Source organism: Paramormyrops kingsleyae, chromosome 4, assembly GCF_048594095.1.
Source record: "Paramormyrops kingsleyae isolate MSU_618 chromosome 4, PKINGS_0.4, whole genome shotgun sequence".
In the NCBI taxonomy this organism is placed as follows: domain Eukaryota; kingdom Metazoa; phylum Chordata; class Actinopteri; order Osteoglossiformes; family Mormyridae; genus Paramormyrops; species Paramormyrops kingsleyae.
The window spans coordinates 12,294,883-12,305,531 of NC_132800.1; the positions used below are offsets into that span (position 1 = coordinate 12,294,883).

The 10,649-nt window shown below is 40.4% G+C and overlaps 1 long non-coding RNA gene across 2 annotated transcripts; it reads right to left on the reverse strand.

Moving 5' to 3' along the window:
- Positions 1-1,786: 1,786 nt before the first annotated feature.
- On the reverse strand, positions 1,787-7,333 carry LOC111857649 (uncharacterized). 2 transcript variants are annotated; one of them, XR_002841414.2, is made up of 3 exons: positions 7,280-7,333; positions 4,943-5,031; positions 1,787-3,646 (listed from the first exon to the last, which is right to left on the reverse strand). It is a non-coding gene; the product is annotated as an uncharacterized lncRNA (long non-coding RNA). The 2 variants fall into 2 exon arrangements; XR_011989911.1 differs by having other exon boundaries at positions 1,787-3,370; positions 3,483-5,031.
- Between the last annotated feature and the right edge of the window lie 3,316 nt (positions 7,334-10,649).

Below are 10,649 nucleotides of genomic sequence, written 5' to 3' on the forward strand. Positions count from 1 at the left end.
ATTACCTGTGATGTGGCACAAGGCGCAATTTTAGGTCCCCTTCTGTTTTCCTTGTATGTGCACCCCCTGGGAAATATTCTACAAACCCACAGTACGTTACCATTTTTATGCTGATAACACTCTGAACCTCTGAAACCTGACAAAGCCTGCTCCCGGACTGCACTTTTTAGCAGCCTTGATGATATCAAGATTTGGATGGCAAACAACTTTCTACAACAAAATAATGATAAAGCTGAAATTATTTTATTTGGTCCACCTAGTTCAACTGGATCATTAGAAGGAATGCTAGGCCCACTATGTCATTTTTGATTCGTCTTTAAACTTTGATTTACCAAATTGGTTACCAGTCAATATATATTTTTGATTTTAATGTTTTATTATTTGCTTACAAAGCTTTAAACAGTCAGGCTCCAGAATACATTGCAGATCCCCTATGTCGCTATTCCACTTCAAGGGCTCTGACATCATCTGATCAAATGCTGCCGTCTGTCCTTTGGTCACGCCTAAAGGGGAAATGGTGATCAGGCAGTCTCAGTCGCTGCACCTAGGCTGTGGAATAGTCTTCCACTCACCATCAGATCTAGCCCGACTGCTGAAATCTTTAAATCTCATTTCGTTAGCTTTTAAGTAGGCCTGAGCATGATTGGTTTTAATCGTGGTTGTAACTTTAATTTGTTATTTAATTCATTATTTTTATATACCTAGGAGTATTTATTGTGTTTCATTACAGTTTTATACTTTGGTCAAGTTTTGTTGTTTTAAATGTGCTTTATAAATAAACTAACTTGCCTTGACATATTTATCTCTTGTGATGGCCAGATGAATCCTGAAACTTTTAAGCTTCCCAGCCAATTTTATTGAAAAGTTGTTCATTTCTTGGGGCTTTGGAAGCTCACTAGAGTCACCTGCTGGTCAGAAGAGCTTAGAACAGGACATGGAACAACACATAGGTTAGTGCACATCAATTCCTCAAACCACTGTTATTGCAGCTGATAGTGTATTGACAATTCATTATTTTTGTGCCATTTCCCATCTTCAATCTATTTAGTTTATGTTTAGTTCTACTGAGGTTGACTTATTTCGTTTAGTTTAGTTGGTTCTCTTAACTGGGTGAGGTAAAGTCTTTAAAAAAAAAAAAATCGAACTACTTTGAATTTCATAATAGAATCATAATATTTCAGTTGTGAGTCAGGACTCCAAATGTCTTGTCTTCTGTTAGGAAAATTGGTAAAGAATCCGATAATGATGCTATTAGGCCTACTACTCGTATGTCAATTAGTGTTACTGAATAGTATGAAGCAATGTGCTTGTAGGACAGGAAAGATATACACGTCGAACAATCAATGTTTCATATGTAAACTTCTGTGATGAGGTCAAAGGTAAAAATTGCAATTTTGCATCACTGCATTTGTCGTTTAAATGACGCAATTTTATACACTTTTTAATGCAGCCCCTCCGCATTGGGGAATCAAACCTCAGTCTCCCAAATGATGGGCGGAGATACGAACTATATGAACTAGGATGGTAATATTATGATACAGCTGTATTAAAAACATTAAAGGACTGCTATAACCAGTTATATTTCACCTTATTAAGTGATACCGTAGTGAATTGTTGCCATATGAATGAATATCTTCTTTTTGAGACTGGCTCTATCTCAGACTATGACAGCTAAACAATTGCTCAGTACAATCTCAAACAAGCCAAAAAAAAAAAAAACATTCCAAGAGTGAGAATATTTATCAACAAAGTTGCTTATGGGTCATTCCATGAGAACAGTGCCCATTTATTTCCTTAGCATTTGATAACATATTTTGTCAATAACTACCAAGCATAAATTACCTCAAAGTTTATCATTAAGATTGTATATAACAATTGTTATTTTAAACGATTTAAGTTTTTTTTTAATGCATATTTCAAAATAACAAATGTACAGTGGTACCTTGGTTCTCGAACTTAATCCGTTCCGGACTCTGGATGGAATCCTAAAAAGTTCGAGTTCACACACACACACACTACCCACTGTACTGGCTGCCCCAAACACACACACTGCCCACTGTACTGGCTGCCCCAAACACACACACTGCCCACTGTACTGGCTGCCCCAAACACACACACTGCCCACTGTACTGGCTGCCCCAAACACACACACTGCCCACTGTACTGGCTGCCCCAAACACACACACTACCCACTGTACTGGCTGCCCCAAACACACACACTGCCCACTGTACTGGCTGCCCCAAACACACACACTGCCCACTGTACTGGCTGCCCCAAACACACACACTGCCCACTGTACTGGCTGCCCCAAACACACACACTACACGATGGGTGCACACACCACTAATTATAACAATTAGCATTAACACTACACATGACATTATGCACAATAACAATACAATGCATGATAAATACACAGAGCCATTTACGCTATTTACACTTGGCATCCAATTCATGAAATGACCCTTATAATAAGCGGATTTGGTGACACTGATCTCAATAGACTTTTACTGTATAGCCTTCAAATTGAGCTGTAAATGTTATTGAAGCCTTGATTCCGTCAATGTAATACAAAATGTGATGAACTTCTGCAAAAAGTATCTTCCACATACACTGTATGTATGCACAAACTTCAGCTTCAACCTCGCCACTATACATTCTACAATGCACAAGGCTTTATGGAAGTCAAAAATTTTGGAATGACATAAACTGCAGACAACTTAGGGTAGGAGAACTTGTCCATTTATTAGGTCTGTTTGCACAGGGATTCCCCACATTCAAAGGAGAAGACCCCCCCCCTTCGCAAATCAACATCCATATTTATACCTTTTCTGAGAGTGATGTCCCTACATGAACTCACCTGATGTTTCTCGTTAGTTCGTCTGTTCCTTGTTAGCTTGGCTATTATCTACCTTGTTACCTTTTCAAGGTTCCTCGTACAGGACCTTTCAGCTCTGTTTTAAGGTCAGAAGCTTATATGTTACTGAGTATGCCAATGTATATTTAACTCAATTAGAATAAAATTATTTTAATTACTTCTTAGGCACAGCTATCAGTAGTGTTTCTGTCTGCGGGGGCAATATCGAACTCGTCGAGATATTCACCTACCTCGGCAGCGACATTCATGTCTCTGATGACTCTTCCTATGAAGTCAGCAGACAGATTGGAAGAGTATGGGGGGTCATGAGGTCACCGGAAAGGGGTGTGTGGCTCCCGATATCATTGCAAGAGGATGAATGTCCAAGTCTTTAAACTCCTGGTGCTCCCTGTCTAGCTGTATGACTGTGAGACATGGATGCTGTCCAGTGAGCTGAGATGAAGACTGGACTCCTTCGGTACTGTGTCTCTTCGGGGAATCCTTGGGTACCGCTGGTTTGACATTGTGACGAATTAATGGTTGCTAATGCAGTTCTGAATGAGGCACATTACCTGCATTGTGAGGGAGCATCAGTTACGGTATTACGGCCATGTGGCGCATTACCTTGAAGGTGATCTGGCTCGCAGGATCCTCATTGCTGAGGACCCAAGTGGCTAAACCAGGCCAAGGGAACGCCCACGTAACACCTGGCTGAAGCAGAATGATGGCCATCATTCCAGAGGTGGAACTGGACTGGGTGTCTGCCTGGGGGGTCGCCAGCTGGGATACTGAGGTGTTTCATCATGTAGTCGGCAGAGGTGGCAATTTCAGGTCCAGAAAGTAAAAAGCCAGACCATGATTTACTTTCAACGAACCAGTTGAGCATAAAGAGTCACAGTTACAGAGTACACAGATTTTTGAAATGTTTATACATAAACATTACACAACAGGTAATTAAAATATATATATAATAAAATGACAAATAAAATTACATTTATTAAATCAAGTATCTAGCAGCACTATAACAAACATTTCAAAAATATGCCACAGAAAACATGCAATATTGGTTTCTTTATGGTGAAAAAGTTGCAATAGCAGTTTTATTCACAAAAATTTACGTACAAGAACCACATACTGGTCATCCATGTCAAAGTCATAACTCGTTTGTAAGTCAAAAAGTTTAAAAATACTTAAATCATCAACTTTCAATAAGGAAACATTTGTCTCACTCTGCTCCCTAAGCTGGTATGAATGAAAATGCTCTGCAAAACAGTGTCTTTTACTTGGTTAAATACTGGTATTCCCTCCACTATCCTTAAAAAAACCAAGAGACCTGGGCGATACTCCGTCCCAAAACAATTAATCCAAGAGGATACATCAGTTTCACAGTCGATGTCAGCCTACAGATATTCTGAGATCTTCTTACAGTTCCTAAGTTTAACAGTTGTTACTGGTCCACAAACTATGCTTTTACAAGGCAAAGATTCTCAATGGTATGCTACAGCCATCTGATACTTTTGGGTTAAAGACTTTGCAATTTTTTTTAAATTTCTGATGGTGTTCTTAAAAAAAATGTTTGGCTTCAAATGTTTTGCTGTTTGACCAAACATGAAAAACTGGACCTGTTTTCTGAATGATTCTGGGATAATGAATCATGAAGTGGGTGCTTAGGGATCAGCTTACGATCCAGGTACTGTACAACTCCTTGAAGACCGTATGATGATCATTTATCAGATATTTCAAATAAACAGTCAGTCCCTCAGTAATTGCTGGGAAATATACTATGTTATTTGCAATAAAATGAGTAATAGTCTCCAGTATGCAATTCCTTCTTGTACAACATCTCCAAATATTAAGGGCACATTCCTAATTAAACAAAATGGTGGATGGTTTTTGCACTCAAGGAAACCATAACTGTAAGAGTATATTCTACTAAAGATATTTTGCTTAGATATGGGATGCCTTTCCAAATGATGACTCTTAGTGTCTTATGAAGACTTTAAAGATATATGTTATGAATTTATTTTCCTATGTCTGTTTCCCGAACAGTCTCTTATGAGATTGCTTAAGGGAGGGTTTCTTACCTGCGACCTTAATAGACGCCGGAACCTGGTTGATTGATATCGATGGCATGAGAACTGATTATTCCCTCCATGCAGCAAATGCTTGACTGCTGCATGAGAGACAGTGGTGTTCTTTATAAATATAACACTGCAGGAATCCTTCAATATAGGCATTAATCAGAACTGGGGAGAACCTAAAAATAAAATACAAAATTAACAAATTGAATTGGGTGCAGAAAGAGAGAAATATCACCAATTTATTTTTATTTGGTCTATAAAACACCTGTGTGCACCAATATGTGTGCATATCATTGATACTGGGATGAACTGAAATAAATGTTTTGTTACTGTCTTAACATAAGAGAATGTCCTAGGTACTAAGGACTATTCCAGGGTGCTTCTTTGGGGGAAAATATATTAGACTTACAAGTAAATTAACCTGCAGTGTTGACTTGTATCAACCAGCGTTTTGATGTACTGTGAGTGTAGGTGTGTGCATTCCAGGGGTGTTGGAAACAGGGGGAACGCATCCACCTCAATGTCAGCAGAACCTCCCCCCCATTCCTTCCCAAATAATAAATACATAATCAACAGCGAGTTCCTTATGTTTGATTATGAATCTGCACATTGCTGAGGCCAATTTGCTGTGCATTCAGAGCGCAAGGACGACACCTAGCGGAGATTGGAGTCATGTAACAGACAAAATTATTTTATCGTAAGGATCAGTTATTTTTTTAGTTTAGTGATGTCTGGTTATGAAACTGCACCCTTAACGATTGTAATGGAGCGTTGTGCGCCGAGTACGTGCTGTATATTCAAATCGCTGTGGGGAGTCTGGTTAGAACTCTGGTATAACCGCAAACAGAATCTGGACGACTCGAACTTCTTTCAATGAAGTCTCCTTTATTTGGGAGTATACTGCAGCTGTTATAACTTATTACGTGGAAAGTAGGGTGTGGTGTGTAAACAAATAAAATAACACAATGCAATATAGATTTAACATTATAAGTACAGGTTACAGATTACATTGCAAAGTAATCTAGCTCGTCTCTGAATTATAAACCTAAATGATATGTACTCAGGATCGCTACTTTAACGAGCCAGCAATATTATGCACTGCTTACTAAGTACAAATAGTTAACATGACTAAGCCTGCACCCTGCATAGGGCACATAAACGGTAGCATGCGTGTGCTAATATATAAGGAAAGTCAAACGAATACATTACATTACGCACACCGCTCCAATGCCGTAAACATAACTCAAACATAAAGGCATTAAACCAAGGAATATAAATTAATTATAAAATAGTAAACGCAGTCTTACAATTAGCGTCTCCACCGTACAAACTAACATGTAAATTTACCATTATTCACAAAGGAAAAAGAAACTTACGGTTTTCATGGACGCACACATCTTACGGTAATAAATGCCAGGTTACAAACTTAAAGTATTAAACTTAACTTTATCACGGGCTTAAACCGGCCACATAACTATAGCAGGCCTTGCAAACAAAATGACCAAATATTGCTCTTAAAGAATAGTAAGTTCTGAGATCTTTCACCTTGGGAATTTCATGGCAAAAACTTACATTTATATAGTAAATAGTGATCTGCACCTTCACAGACAGCTTACTTCGATGGATGCAGCCCCTGAATTTGGACACAACCCAGAGTTACACGTGCACCGACCGCAGCATCTGCAGCGAACCCGATGACGAATTTCACGTCAATTCCCCGCATCCAAAACCGAAAGCGCATGCAGAAAAGTGATAGTACTGTGTATATGACCAATTTAATGAGACAAATAAGTACTAATTGTTACGATCCCCAGTCTAGGGTTGGGGACCGTCAGAAAAAGAAACAGGGAAAGGACAAGGGAAGACGAGACAAGCGGTGAATAGGGGAAAGGGAACACGGGAAACAAGAGGAATCTTTGTTTTTTTTATTTTTCACAAACACCAGGTGTAACAGACTTCGGGAGTGACAAGGCTAAAACAAACAAAACACCGCTACCGAACGAACCCAATCTAAACTAATCCTGCGTGACATAAACAAAGTATAAACAAAACAATACTACCACCTAGCTCCTTAACCAAACCAACAATAAGTCGTCACGACTCGCAAAACAAAAAGGCAGTCACTCCTTACACACACCTGGTACGAACACACAGCAAGCACACAAAACACAAGCAACGTTACCGAAGGGAGAAGGCAAAGAGAGTAGTCGAAAACAAGCGAGAGATCAAATAAGCCAGGAAACAAATCAAACCAAAGCGACAGTACCGAGGGACGAAGCGAGAAATCAAAATCCAAAATCCAAAACCGCCATACACTAACAATCAAAACCAGATACAAACCAAATACACAAGAAATGAGCAGAACTCCCCAGTGTTGCGAACTGTGGCCTTTTCTTCACAGGACCCGGAAATGACGAGCGGCGCATCAGAGTCGTCGTGGGTGGGGCCTAGTCGAGGAGGCGGGGCCAAGATGCATGGCGGACAAGCTGCCGACGACAAGGCGTGTGGGCGGAGCTGGAGGCGCAGCCGGCGAATGGCGACGAGGGCGGGAACTTGGGAAGTCCGAAGAATCTGCCATGACCTCCTGCAAACACTTACGGCACGTAATATAATAAACAGAATATAACGACACCATTCACATATTGTTGAAGGACATAGCCATCTTGCATTCTGAGGCTGCAGAGGTTCCTTTGACTCCCTGACAGTCAGTCCCTGTTCCAGTTGAAATTTCTAATGAAGAACTCAGAAATTCCAAACAATTCCAAGTTCAAATGGAATGTACCATTAATACATCTCTCTTGTGGAAAATATTTAGTAAGACAATTCAAATGGCAATTCATTTTGCAACTGGCAATTCATTGTGCAATTGGCAATTCATTGTGCAGTCTGTTTGATCTGATATTGGCCTGGTCTAGCCGCTTGGTCCAACCACTTAATTAACTAGTATTTTTAACTCTTTTAAAAAATGAATTATTACTAGAAAAGAATTGCATCCTGTTTGTCTCTTACATTACCTGGCCCCCAATTTGTTAGGCAGGAGGACTAAATTAAAAACTTAAAATAGCCATTAACAGCCAAACTACTTATAATGTCCATAATTTCTTCTCTTCATTCTTCCGATGTTGCTTCTTCCAGCAGGCACAGTTTATTCACAGGTTTTTCCAGAGAACTGGTCCTGGGTGTGACGACCGGGTGTCACCGAGCAGAGAAGCAGGAGAGAGAGCCGTGAATACTATCAAAACGGGGTTTATTTTGAACGGACAGGACAGAGGGGCACGCATGGCAAGAACAGACCTGGGGAAACTAACTCAGACGCGGACTAAATACTGAAGACAAGCAGGAAAGAACAGGCAACAGGTGATCACAATCGAGAATTAACACGAGGTAACGAGGGGGCGTGGCACACAGGAGGTTTAGACGAGCAGGTCATGACACTGGGGCCTCATTCACCAATATTTTCTTAAGAATTCTCTTAAATTTGTTCCTACAAAACTTGTTAAGAACAACCTACGTCGGATTCATGACGTGTTCTTAAGCAGCAGAATTGTTTGCACCTGTCTTCTTAAGAATGATGAACCCCATGTCTTCGTAACTGAAAGCGCATGCCAGTTTGTCCTAATTAGCATAGGGAAACGCCCTGTAATTTCCCATAAAAGGGCATGAGACTGTAGGGCCGTGTGCAAGGAATGGCGAAAAGATGCGCAGGCAGTGAGCCGCTTGGCACTAAGAGGAAAAAAAAAAAAAAAAAAACTTCAGTAATGTTGAAGTAGAAGTATCTACATCTACTCACATGGAAGTTGGAGAGGTGAGTAACATCATCCATCCATATTTTCCGGTCTTCAGCATGCTTTCCATCGATGTTCTCATCCCAACCATGTTGTTTACACAGATCTTTCAACAGGAGTTTAGCAGGCAAGATGACTGGAGCCAGAAAGCCAAGGGAGTTGTAGATGGAATTGACGACTGATAAAATGCTTGTCTTACTTCCACCTACAGTATAAAGCTGTATCTATTTCTGTGTCCCATTGTACACCGAGTGTCCTCTCTACTGGCAGAACATCATGTCTTAGATCCAGATCTTTCACTTCACCAGCTCTGTAGCTACACTTTTCAGGCAGCCATCTACGTAGAAGTTATGCAGGACTGTCTGAACAGCTTCTGGAGATGCAACATCTTTGTGATCCTCTGCAGTTCTTCTCAATGCATATGAGGCAACACTTGGTGAGGAAGTGGCTTCGAAGAGGTGCACTGTCATACGGAATTCCTTCATAGACTCATTCAACTTACTGTTGGGCCACCAAAGAAATCAAAGGAGATTTGTGTCGTGTTCTGGCACTTTAACTTGATAAAACATCGACTCAATGTCTGCCATTACTGCTACTGGCTCCTTATGAAATCTTAGGAGGACACCTACTAATGTGTTGGTCAGGTCGGGCCCCTGGAGTAACTCACTATTCAGGGACCTATCCTGAAATGAGGCTGTGCAGTCAAACCTGCAGCTTTCTTTTCTTCGGGGGATAAACTCTGTGGTGTGGTATATAGAACACCCTGTTGTCATCATGGTTCAGCTCATGTGCCGGAGCCTGGACAGCATAGCCATTGTCAATGATGGTCTCCATGAAACTCTTGTAATCTTTAAAGAATTCAGGATTCTTCTTAAACTTCCTAAGCAAACATGCTTACGGTTATTAGGCATTTGGAGCTTCTCATTCTTGAGCGGCAATCCAATGCTATAATGCCCGTTCTCCAAAACCATCATTTTCTCCACAGACTGCAAAAACCGTTTGTCTTCTTGAGACATCTTTTCTTTATCATCATAGTTACGCTCTGGAAAATCAGTGTCGTACTGTTGGGCCAGTAGCTTCTAAATTTCTATCACAGAGATTCTGCTTACTGAGAAGTTTAGGTGGTTCGTTATCTGTGTCATTCAGTTCTTTCCATATGGGTCCATTCACAACCCAAGCAATGGCTTCTTCACTGCATAAGGACCTCCATTTCAACCATTAATTATGCACTATGGTTCCAACGCTCTTGAACAGTTAGCTCCAATAAGGAGGCCTACCTCAGCTTCTATCTCTAGCACGCTCACTTCATGAAGATAAGGCCAATTCTGCATACCTGACTGTTTGGGTATGTTACCAGTATGAACAGGTATACTGCTATGCATGAACACCTTGGGTAACTCAATGAACTTGGTGTCTTCCAGCCCACACACTTCTAGATCTGATATCACTAAACTGTTCATGAGCTTCTGTTCTGCTGGTTTAACTTGACCTATGGTGCTAAGAAGAATTTGTGTTGATTTTCCCTTTACAATCAATTTCCTTCACAGGTCTTCTGTGCAGAATGATGCTGTGTTTCCTGGACCCAGAAAGGTGTATGTTTCAACATACTTGTTACCCTTCTTTGACTTGACCTCTACTGGTACTATTGACAGCACACATTCAGCTTCTCCGTCCCCCGTAAGGCCACAGGATTCTTGAGTAATAAGAACTTGAGAACATGACATGTCATTACCTTGAGCACCATCTTTCTTTTCAGGTAAGACAGAATTTTCATCTTTTACTTTGTGTAGAATGTCTGGGTGCTTTAATGCACATTCTTTACACTCAGTTCTTCATTTGCAGAATTTGCTGAGATGACTTGGACCCAAACATCCAAAACATTTTATTTTAAACATTTGATTTTAAAAACTCCATTCGCTCTTTAT